At 37.0% G+C, this 11,231-nt stretch overlaps 1 long non-coding RNA gene across 1 annotated transcript; it reads left to right on the plus strand.

The window, feature by feature from the left end:
* The first annotated feature begins 1,393 nt into the window (after positions 1-1,393).
* Positions 1,394-9,457, plus strand: LOC116785603. The gene is made up of 3 exons (XR_004356608.1): positions 1,394-3,206; positions 4,828-4,945; positions 7,796-9,457. It is a non-coding gene; the product is annotated as an uncharacterized LOC116785603 (long non-coding RNA).
* Positions 9,458-11,231: the final 1,774 nt, after the last annotated feature.

Here is an 11,231-nt window from a genome sequence, read left to right on the forward strand (position 1 = left end):
ACTCAACGGGCGGGCGGCGCACCGGGCGAGGCGGCGGCGGCGGCGGCGCCTGCGCGGTTCCGAGCCCGGCGGGAGCGCGCCCGCCGCGCCCCCTCCGCCGCCGCGCCCCGCCCCTGCGCGCGCCCGCGGCGCGCGCCCGCCAACCTTCAGCACCGCGGACAGCGGCCTCGGATCGTTCGGATCGATTAGTTAGTTATTTCACAGCCCTCCCCAGGATGTACTCTCCTTCCAAATACACCTGAAAAGCATTATATATATATATATACAGCTACTGAACCCAAACCACGGTAGTTAATATGCAGGAAGGGTTAAAACTATTCAGATATTTCATTTTCATGCATAATGGGGATTTGTGGAGTTTTTTTCTTTTCCAAGATGGGTTCCAGCTGTATTAGCTAGACATGCTATTTACTGCAAGCTAAATTTAACATTTCTCAGTTTGGCACGAAGTCTGTCGCTGTGCACCACACACACACACACACACATCTTGTAGAAGAATAGGCAGTGTAGCATTACTGTGACCATGACAATGAATTTGCTATTAAATTATCATCTGCTAGCATATTTTTTAATTAATTTATTTTTGTTAACAAAGATAGGAAATATCCAGGCAGGAAAGGATACTGATCTTGCATTGCATTTTTTTTATTATTATTATTTTTCTTTTTTTTTTCTTAATTATTAAATTATCATGATTCTCCTTTCCAGGAGGAGGGTCTCAAAGCTTCAGGTATTCAGATGTCGATATGAGTACGTATCCTGAACACATAGCAAGTAGGCATTTTGAGACCCTTTACTCATCACTAATTGATGATGAGTTTTGTTTCCTTTGAGTCATTTCACCATGAAATTCTGTACTAGCTTCTGCCTGTACTTGTGTAATCAAATCTCTCTCTTTCTCTCTCCCACAACAATAGATGAGCCTGAAAAAGAGAGAGAGCTTTAACAGCATGAGTATATAGCCCCTATGGCCTTATGTGGGTGGATACTGCCCTTCCTTGCTCTCTCCCCCAGCCTGGTCCCTCCCAAAAGTCAGGTTTGGTGCTCCATGGTAAAACCTACTGCTCAATTCTGTGAAAGGAGCAAAGAGTGTCACTGTGTCAATCAACAGATTAAGCTATCAGAGAAAACCTTGTATTCAGGAAATCCTTACGGTGCCCTGGAAAATGAGATATAGAGGAATTTACTTTTAATAAATACTTTAGAGTAATACTGCCAATCTTTAACAGGAGCACAGATAAATAATTTTTTTTTTCTACCAAGGTCTAAAGAAACCTCTTATGTATAAAAAATGAGGTTAAAATGAAGCAAATATCTGAGATGCAAGATTTTATTTTGTTATAATAAACAAAAAAATCATATTTGCTAATATACATTATGGCTGCATAACAAACTAAAATATAAAAACGATGACACAAAATATAAAAATGAAATCTGGAAGGATCTAGAAGGATTTTTAAGTAATCATATTTACAGTTATGGAAAACATTTAAATCTCTAAACTGTTGTTTGGGGGGTTGTGGTTTTTTATTTTGCTTTTTTTTGATTTGGGTTTTTTGTGTGTGTGTCATAGAGAACAGAGCCATTCCACATGTGCATCACTGTGTGACAGACACAGTAAGAATAATTCTTGATGATGCATGTTTTACCTGCTTAGACAGTTAAAATGTTATTTTACTGTTTATACTAAAGCACGGGTAAATGTTGCACTAAGTTTGGATCTCACTGTACTGGGTGCTACAGAATAAGCAACCCTACCTGAGTCAAACAGTTTATAGATGAAGGTCCTGAGCCCAATTTCTGTCATGTCAGTGCCCTTGCTACACCTTTCAAGTCAAAGACCTTCAGAAGATAGCATAGCAGGTAGGTACAATGAAAGCAATCCAAGTAAGAAGTTAATTACCAATTACAGCTGCGTGTTCTGTACAGATTATTCGTGGTGAGTTAATAACTGCTGCCCTGGCAATCCAAACTGATATTGCCCTGGCTGTTGATTTTCTAAAGCATATTTGTCCATTTCAGAATTGTGAGCATGTATATGTATACATAATGTAGAATGATGTACATGCGTGCAGTATTCCAAATTTGTATCATCATGTCAGAACATGTAGAAAAAAATGTCTAACTATATGGCCATATTCTACTGTTGGTGTGCCAGAGAAAAAGAAATGTGCTCAATTTCATATGAGTAAGTACAAAAGAACAGCATGGGCTAGTCAATCAGCAAGACAACAGATTAATCAGAAGTTAATAATAGTGAAAAATGCTAACAATAAAAGAAGCCCTTCTTCAACTTTATATTTTTTTTATAACAATCCTATGCTAATTGAAAAGATGAAAACAGGCAAAGGAGAAAAAAGAAATTTGTAGATGATAGTAATTTATGACCGTGTACTAAGAATAGACATACTCATTAACACTGTGCATGAGAAAATCAGATTACATTACTGGAAATCACATTCAATACTTTTTGCACAAGAGAAAAGAATCTAGCAAGAGGTAAGTAAGGACTGTAATTTAAAAACAGAAGATTATATTCTTATATGCATTCTTTTAAATCCATGATAGAAGCTCATATAAAAATGCATTAGTTTGGAATCTGAACAAAGCATCAACAGGGGGACTGTTAATAATAAGCATCAATCTCTTGTTGAAAGGAACATAGCAATATAATAATACTGAAAACAATGGCAGATGACAGAAGGCCAGATATCAAATAATAAGATGTCAGAGCCCTGGAAAGCCTAAGTGCTTAATCATGATTCTGTAGAACTCCAGGAGAGGTTTGCTATTTTTTGCAAAGAATGCAGGATTCAATCATGGCTATGCTTGATTTAACAGGTTCTAATGGACAATATTCTGAATGTAAGGTAGAGTGAGAAAGCTAAGAAGTGGGCGAGGAAGCTAATAAGGTTGATATACATGCTAATCAGAAGTAAAATATGAATTTATCAGGAATACATTTCCTCTCCAATTTATCCTGGCACAATCCTCGTTGAGACAGTGACACTGTCTCACTCAACCAGTTCAACGAAATGTTCATATGTTTGAGCAGGTGCATATGAGACATGCAAAGAAACTTGGAAATGACTGAAGAACTGGAAATTTTTTCCCTGTGCTCAGAAATATTTAGCGATCACTCCATATACTTGTCAAAAAGGTAGCTCAGGAGTGGCTTGATGACATGGAGTACATGCTTCAGAAAAGTAACTTTGATAATATAAAGCATTTGAGGAGATGGATGGAGTAAAAATCTCAGTTGTTAAATGCTGATATTCATCACATTCAGATTAGAACTACAGTTTATCTTTTGTTCTGCTCTTTTCATAATGTGTCATTGACCATGCAGTCACGTGTTGAGCAGCATAATTAATTCCTCAACTCTGAAAAATGCTCAGTTAGAATCAGGCTCTTTTCTAAAAATCTTTGTTGAAAAAAGTTAGATTCTGAGAAAGCTCTTGGCTCAACTGAATGGTTATAGTGAGTCCTTTTGCACTTTTATGCTATCAATATTTGGGGTTTATATTCAGAATTATTTTCATTATCTTTTTCATTATAAAAAAATCATAAAATGTGTAGATTCTGTAAAATGCAAAAATGCTGTACCAATGAATGAATACTCTGATTTCATGGCCAATCAATAAATACTACCTTCAAAAGATTGTTGTCTTTGGATTTTTGAAATCTGCAGAATTTTTGCAAATACTCGTGGGTGTAAGTAAAGAGGAAACACAAAGGAAAGTTCCAAGTTCCAAGTCTTTCTCAAAGCATATAGTCCCATATGTTCATTCTGGATCTCAAGAGTCTTTTTAAAAATAAAAAGTACATTCTGATCTTCCATGCTCATTCTGCTTCCTCTTCTGATAAGCAAACATGTACTGTTCCCATTAATGGTACATATACCCGGGGAGGACACACTCTAAGGAACAGCTTATGCTGCCTCCTATTATGTGATTCTGATGATGAAAAAAGCAACATCACTACCCTGTGGTACAACTAATGTAAAATAATTAGTAATAGTTGTACAGCTTTCACTTCTCTTTGCTGTGCAGCTGTAGCTGTGACAGTGCAGTTTGTTAACCACTGTGAGAAATTTATAGCAATTTGGGATTGACTATATTTATTTAAGCTACTTGCATTCTTGCTTTTTGCAAGAAGTGTTATATCTATTTTTCCCAATACAGTCACTTAAGTATATGCTGAATTAACTATGTGTGTGGAAAATCTGCTATAGATTACTTTGATTTTTTTTCTACTGAGATTATAGCAAATTACATTATTAAGCCTCTGGAAAAAGATAAAAGAAACACTTTCAGATTAGACTATGCATGCTGAATCCACGATTCTCATCTGGCAATATCTTCTTTTTTCTTCCAATGATATAAAAACTTCTATTGCTTTGTCTCAGACCCAAGGGATACATTTCTTATCCCTGTCCTAATTTTTCCCTGCCTACCTGCTACCTCTCATCTTCTTTGCTGTCTCCTGCCTTGCCTGATTTCCATCTGGTTTTCCAATACATTGCCATCAAAATGTCTTTTTCTCTGTGGTTATTTTGATTTTACCTTCCCAATTCCCCCTGTGGAGCACAGCTAATTCAAATGTGTTGGGTTTTTACTTTAGACTATAATAGTCAGCCTTGATCCTCTCTCTTTTCATCTGCCACCTCTCCCATCTGTTCCACAAGTAATGCCAGCCTTGACTCCAGTGTTGTTTTTTATTCTCATCTTGTTCTTATTCCTTTTTCCATACCAGCATCTGTGTTTGAAATATCAACCTTAAAACCATTTCTCAGGTCATTTCTTAATCATTGAAATTCTTCTTTAGCCTTGCACCTTTTCTGTCACCTGCAAGAAATGTATTGCTTCATTATTCAGAATGAAAAGCCCTTTGGAGATGATGAAGACATCGGATTTTATATACTGGTGGACTGTTCTCTGCTGAGGTATGGTACTTGTCAAATTGCCAGTACTTGTCAAATCACCTCACTTCTCTGCATTCATAAACAACACGCTAAAATGTTAAAAGGCAAATACAAGCTGACAAGAATGTTAACAGTCTGTTCTCTACTGACATATCTGGGGTACACTTTCAGTGTTACTCACTCTCTGATTTCTATTCACTTGTGACTCGAAACTTTTTTCTGCACAACAGAAGGAATTTCCTGAAAACTAGGTGTTTTTTCCCTCAAGAATCATCACCATGTGATGATCTCATATCTTTGGAATCCCAGGCAATGACACTGAGAAGCAGCTTGGGATCTACAAATGCAGACGGATTGAAACCCAAGGCTAATATGTGCCAGTGATAGTAAAACCCTTGTATATGCTTGCTCACATACTCCTTATGGCTGCACTTAACTTTATGAATATTTGTACGAAGTTGTTTCTGCTGTTGTAGTGAGTGTCCAGAGGTAGAATTTTGAACAAGAACACTGGGCAAACACCACCCCATGGGAAATGGACTGTGTAATGGTCATTCTCAGCGTGGGGAAGGCACGTTCTTGGTTTAATGTTTCATTCATACAAAAAAACTATTCATAAAATATATGCTTACTCCATTTAGCTTAGAAACTTGGAGAAATCAGCCGAACTTTTTCAAATTTGAACCTGTTGCAAATCTGATGAGCGTCAGCTACTCGATTTCTTTTTGTATCCCAACATCTAAAATTAGTTCATGAACACTGGATTCCTATTGAGAACGGAAGTTCTGACAGTGGCTTTGCATGCTAATCAACACTATAATTTGTTTTATGACCTCGCACAGGATTCAGGGTAGTATTCACATTAGCTTTGCAAAGATGCTTTCCACTACAGCAGAACTAAACGCTAAACTCCTTAATCCAAGGAAGACAGCTTCTCATAACATTCCACAGTGCTGGAGTGAATCTCTCTTTCTTAACTTCTTGTCTGAAACAGTTTTTGTACAATCCTGTTGACATCCTTTGCACAAGGCTTTGAGACCAAGAGCTTTTTGAACAAGCAGGGAAGCTGCAATGACAATGCCAGGGCTAATCCTGATTTTGGCCTGGAGACCAAACCCATCAGAGGCCAACACTGGGGAGGGGGAGAGGGTAATGTGCCACCTCCCTCCATCCCTTGGTGCTGGGAGCCCGGTTCCAGGCTGCTCGGTGGAGCACAGGCAATTTGGCTAGCTGTCAGCATGGGGAGATATATGAGAGTAACAGGCTGCTTTTCTGCTCCCTCCACAGTGAAGGAGAACAAAATTCACTGCAGTCACCAAGAGAGTAAATGAAAGCTCCATTTTTCTTCTTCTGTAGGGGTGTTTCCCTTTTGAACCTTACAACAGTATCAGAAGGCACACAGGCATCAGGTTCCACTTGTATCAATGCCACTAGTCACAGTCAGCCAATTCACATTGAACTGGCAATGTAACATGGTTCAATGTGTCCATTGGTAACTGAGAATTAGGGCTTATAAAATTCATTTATAAGCAAATTGTGCAAAGTTTCATTTTTTTTTTTTAAATTTCATTTTAAAAATAAAAAAATGCCCCACAAACCTTCTTTTATAAAAACACATGTTCATGCTATGGATTTAGTTTAAAAATGGTTATGTTATTACAGTGTATTTTATTTAGATCACTTTTCTAGTTTTATAATTTTGTCAGGGCTTCTGTCACTGGGAAAATAGAGTGAAATTTAAGATACAGTGAGTAAGAGCTTAGATATCGATCAGTCAAATGGTCTTTGCTACAATTTTCAGGGAAAAAAAATTAAAAATATATCAATAATACAAAAAAATCTCCAGCAAATGTTATAATGTATTTTATGGCAAAAATTAGTAAGAGACATATTGTGGCAGAAATTATACTATGGAGCTCAAGTACTTAGCAACATTAAAAGTAAGTTGAAGGAACAGATAGAATTGCATGAGACAAGATAATAATTTCTTCCTTCAGGAAATATCCAAAAGATTGTTTTGTCCAATTACTCACTGCAGGCATTTTTCACTATGCTTTTAAAAATATCATCAAAATCGGATATAAGATTAAAAGGACTGTTGTGATTTGAAACATCAGCTCCCTTATCCTTTTCATTATGATCTTTCCACAACAGAATTTTCATTTGGGTTCACCATGTACCTTTTCGACATCAGTAATTTTTATTTTAGGAAAACAATTTTGTCAAGAAACAGCTTGCTTGAGTTATCATGGAAATGTACAGAGTTCTGCTCAACAGAAGTATATTTTTAGTTCTGAAAAACCACTTCAGTGGTTCAGTCACAGAACTAGTTCACAGCAAAGTTATTTTTACTTTCACCTCTGCATTGGTATATCTTCCCGGAGATTAGTTGCAACAGTGTTGCATTAATGGCAAGCTTCTACAGAAGGAAAAAAAAGCAAACTAGAAATTTAAGATAAAAGTAATCAATTCTTACGAGGCACTTAATTACATACTTTGTACTAGAAATGAAATACATCTTCTTCATAGTAAATGTGCAGGAAATAGCATTCTTCTAACTGTATAATTGCTTTAAATATAGGGTTTAATATGAGAGCTTATAGTAGAAAAGTTCCAGCTAATATCTGTGACATTAAAGACAAAAAAAATGATGCTGCTTATCTTTACTGAAACTTCATTTGTGTTATACTGGAAAGTTATACAGATTAAGTGCTAGCCATTACCGGTGGTCTATGGAGTTTCCATTTAATCTGAGACTGACCTTGTTCCTTGCAAATTGCATTGCCCTTAATAAGACGCACGCGTGGAGGTGATGTGCACAGGTAGCTGGGTTCTGAACAATTTTAAATTTGTGGTTTCCTTCCACTACAGGGCCACATACGCAGAACAATGTATAAATGCATCAGGGGCTAAAAAATGAAGAGATGAGCTGTTGCAGTCTCCAGGGCAGTTCAAAAATCATAGTTAAAAGCACATAAGAACAACCTAACCTTGAACTTGGAAACGTCACTGTCCTAAGTGTAAACTAGCTACGGAGGATAACATGGAGAGAGAGAGGATTTATGCCACAGCAGGGAATATGTGGGCCAATGACAGGGATACATCATCTCTCCCAAATCCTGGTTGTACCCAACTTGTCAGTACCAGTTACAGCTACTGTGCATATAGCATTCATGCTTTTCTGTTAAATCAAGCAGATCTTCTGTTGTGATCTAATGAATTCACTTTCCATAATTAAAATTATTAAAAAGTCTTTGTTGATGGTATCTGACATAAATAAGAACACTGAAAGGCATTTTCTGCAGGAGAACCCTCACCAATATTTGCCTGCATTCTGCTGGCTCCCTGTGGTTTTAGTAATACTAACAAAATAGAACCTTAATTTTAGAGGTTGGTCAGCTGTAGCAAATAAACGTCAAAAGCAATGAAATGAGCTTACCGAAAACACACAAGATTTCCTTTTGAAAAACTTAGGGAAACATAAAAAGATCAGAAACTTCTTGCCTCAAACATGTATCCAGAATCATCGAGTTCTTACTGATGTTTTGATACCAGAATAGTAGCAATATATTCTTCAGATTTTCTTCACAACAGGAAGAGTGCAGTTATTTGAGGCAGTTAAGGAAAATCACAGATCACACCAGCACTCCAAGCACTACTGCTGAACAAGATAGCAGATTGCAATATTGCTTCTTTCCTTGCTTCTTGCAGCACTGCACATAAATAGTCTGCAGAACAAATGTTTCGCTTCAGAGTGGAATTTTCTCCATTCATCATCTGATTATTTTATAATTTTATTAATTATAGTTCATCTCAATTCAGTGCCTCATTAGAAGAACAGACAATTTGGTGTTATTGACAAATGGTTGTGTGACACATATGGATAATCAATTATAGTAATATCCCATGAAATGACAGTGAAGCTAAATGGATTGAAAATACCACCCTTCATGGGCTTCCAACCTTCCAAATGGGTTGACATTTTGAATGTCAACCATGAAAGACAACCCAGCAGTAAGCAATCTGTGAGTCAGACAGGTGTGTGGCACTCGCTTTTAACTTTCTGTGTATAAAACAATCCCCAGGTGATTCTATCTACACTGCTGTTGGATGACATCCCATAAATGACAGACTGTAGTGCCTAACAGGAACTTCCCACCTCAAGGATTTAGCTAGCAAACCCCAGAAACATATCTGTATTATTCTGTATCCCTTTTATTAATTTATTTCCTAGTAATTAAGATATTGATTAATTACTATACATAATTACTCACATTAGTAACCTAATAAAATATTAGATACAAAATAATCATCCATTTTCTTTAAAAAAGAGTACATTGTTGTACATTGTATGTAACAACACTTGTTCTGAATTTGCAATTGAAGGAGCTACTCTAGTACGTGATTTATTATCTCGTGGCCCACATAGCTCACTCTGTGTCATGGCAGGGGATGATTTATTTACACGGTATGATATAGATCTACTTTGCAAATACTTGCCAAACTAAACAATAGTAATATTAGAAGGGGGAAATACTGGTAACTTATAAAATCCTAACGTGCTATTTTCATGAAGGTTTATTCCTAAGAATGTCATTATATTAAATATAGATGTTTATGCTTGTGTAAATTAAATTATAAATGAATAAATATATAATTTTAAAAGCTACAACTTCCTCCTTTGTTACTCTGTAGAATCTTCTGCAGAATTTGGATGCAAGCAAGGAACTGTGAGGTTATTTTAAACATCTTCTTTAGATATCAGAAAGAAGCAATATTAAAGGAAAGAATGTGCACATGCACATGGGTTTGATTCTCCTATGACTATAAATCAGAAAAATTATAGTGTAAAGCCAATGTAAACGAGGGGGAATATCAGGCACTTGAAATCAGAGCCAGACTGCTTTCAGAAATGTTAAGACTGGGAGAATCCAAATCCAGATATCACTGCTGTATGTCACTGAATCTCTGATTAATAATGACTATTTATTACTATTTGTGTGCATTAAAGTAGTGCCTTAAGGTGCTGTACAACTTATAGAAACAGAAAATTTTTTGCCCCAGCCACATCCAATCTAAACAAAAGAAATCTGGAGCAAGAGAAAGCCACCTTGTTGTCTTCTGTCACTTAGTGCAGAGGAACATAAGAAAATAGAGGAAATAATCTGCCAAACTTGCACTGGAGATCTGGGGAAGAGACACTTGCCTCTGCCTACTGGGTACTGTGTTTAGTACAGACCATCACTTACGTATGATGTCTGGACTTGGGCTGCACATGGAGCCGTGCCCTCAGCTGTGCCCTGTGCACAGTCAGACAACAGCAGTTCTTTTACTGCTTGGTCAGAGAAGAAATAAGTCCATCAACTGAATTCTTGCAGCATGAACTGGCAGAAAGACCATATAACAGGAAGGCATGATGGTTGTGTGCAGATATGACATCAATATGGACAAGACTACCTGGTCTTTTCCATAAAGTTTTTCTTTTCAGATGAGAAGTGAAAACTGTTGAAAGATTCAACGTTATCCTGTCTTTTAAGACTGGAATTTCCTTTCAGACAAAATAATTTATTCCAATTGTCAAAGCTCATCAGACTCTCAGCATGAGGCTTGCATAAATGGGTTTATTCCTAGCTGTTTCATTTGCACACTGCATGAATTTTTTTTCCGATTTAATTTCATCAAGACTTTCTTCACAGGCACTAGCAAACTTTCTGCAAGAGCACTGTAATGTAAAACACAGTATCTCTTCCTTATGCTCCTGTGGAAAAAAAATAGAGTAAACCACAATATGCTGTGGTATGCTTAGAAAAATTCCCATTTTAAAATGCTTTTCCTGAAATAGGAAGACTATGGAAAAATATGACAAATAAAGTAATAAAGCCATGTTTATGGGTAACAGATAATAAAGTGCTGCCAGCTTGGATATGCCCTTGCTGTTTAAAACCTCCCATGGTAAAATTCGTAACATTCAATATCCTACAGTAGTGGTGTAAAACACTCCCATGAAATCGTAGTGTCTGGGAATATTACTATGGCATCAATGTTGTTATTTTTCTTAAGAAAGTGCCTCTCTGTTGTAAGAAAACTCATCAAGTGGCGAATGTGATGAACACATTATTGCAAAGGCACAGGACTTGGGAAACCTAGCTGTGTTCTCCTCTGGCCAGTTTGCATTCAGTAGAGATGTACAGGGCAGGTCCTACAAGGAGAGGGGCTCTTGTCCTTGTCCAGGCTTCTGTAGGGCAGCCATCATGACTTCAGCAGATCCTCTGAAACCTTCTTGGCTTTAAGACCACAGTAAGGCAAG

The sequence above is a fragment of the Chiroxiphia lanceolata genome, chromosome 4 (assembly GCF_009829145.1).
Source record: "Chiroxiphia lanceolata isolate bChiLan1 chromosome 4, bChiLan1.pri, whole genome shotgun sequence".
NCBI classification, from domain to species: Eukaryota; Metazoa; Chordata; class Aves; order Passeriformes; family Pipridae; genus Chiroxiphia; species Chiroxiphia lanceolata.